Source organism: Cebus imitator, unplaced genomic scaffold, assembly GCF_001604975.1.
Source record: "Cebus imitator isolate Cc_AM_T3 unplaced genomic scaffold, Cebus_imitator-1.0 Scaffold732, whole genome shotgun sequence".
Taxonomy (NCBI): Eukaryota; Metazoa; Chordata; class Mammalia; order Primates; family Cebidae; genus Cebus; species Cebus imitator.
Genome location: NW_016108047.1, coordinates 205,520 through 206,522, shown reverse-complemented (window position 1 = coordinate 206,522; position 1,003 = coordinate 205,520). Strand labels below are relative to the sequence as shown.

Genomic DNA, 1,003 nt, shown 5'->3' with positions numbered 1-1,003 from the left:
TCTATGTGTTCTGCTACCAATAATAGTTTATTGGGTTGTTCAGATCAATCCTTACAATGAAAACTAGAAAAACCAAAGAAAATACTGAAAAATAATTCTTTTAGGAGCATCTGCCAATTCTGAAAAAAACAATGAGAGGCTCAGAAGCTAGGCAGAGCTTTCGACAACCTCATGGGGACAGGGAGACAAAAACTGTAATTCAGGTGCACAAAGAAAAGGTGCCTTGGCAAAACCCCACAGACTAGGTTATGATCCTGAAAGACTATATTTAAAGCTAACCTAGAAATAGACTGGTCCTCATATGCACTAAAACCCCATCTTCAATCATCTCAATTTCTGATTTGATTAAGGGATCTGAAATTGGTGGTGCACCAGACATCATCATCCTAGAGCCTATCTCTCTCTAGTCTGTATTTGAAATAGATACATGACAAACAATAAAAAGTCATATGGGAGTTGAAAGAACACGCAACATCCAAGTAACTATTTGTTGGTAAAGTCCTAGGCAAGAGTATAATAATCCTTCTTTCCAGTTCTGTCCCACTATCTAAATACCAGGCACAGAACTACTTTTCATGGACCAGCAGTGACTATCTAGGAAAAATGCCAACAAGGAGAGGTGAAATATTTTAGTATTCATAATACTAAACTATGAACCCTTTTCATAATTTCTATTTGACCATAACTGCTGAGTCTTGATTTCCCTTATTTCTGAATTAAAAATAATTTACAGTATTTGCTGAATATAGATACACTGTAAAGATTATATGGGCATTAGCCAAAAATATCCCTTCCTTTCAATTATTAATAGTAAAGGTATTCTACTTCTTTTAAAAAGTCTCTATTATGATTACCCCAAATGTTACACTGTAACTAATTACACTAGATTTTGATCTCTATCATTTATGCAGTGACTGTATTTAAACTGAAAAAGTAAAACATTTAGTTACTTTAAAGCTAAGTAGAGCCGGGCGCGGTGGCTCAAGCCTGTAATCCCAGCACT

At 35.2% G+C, this 1,003-nt stretch overlaps 1 protein-coding gene across 21 annotated transcripts in view; it reads right to left on the bottom strand.

The window, feature by feature from the left end:
* Nucleotides 1-1,003, bottom strand: part of ZMYND11 (zinc finger MYND-type containing 11) — a 124,426-nt gene that overhangs the window by 54,455 nt on the left and 68,968 nt on the right. The gene's annotated exons all lie outside the window — the stretch shown is intronic.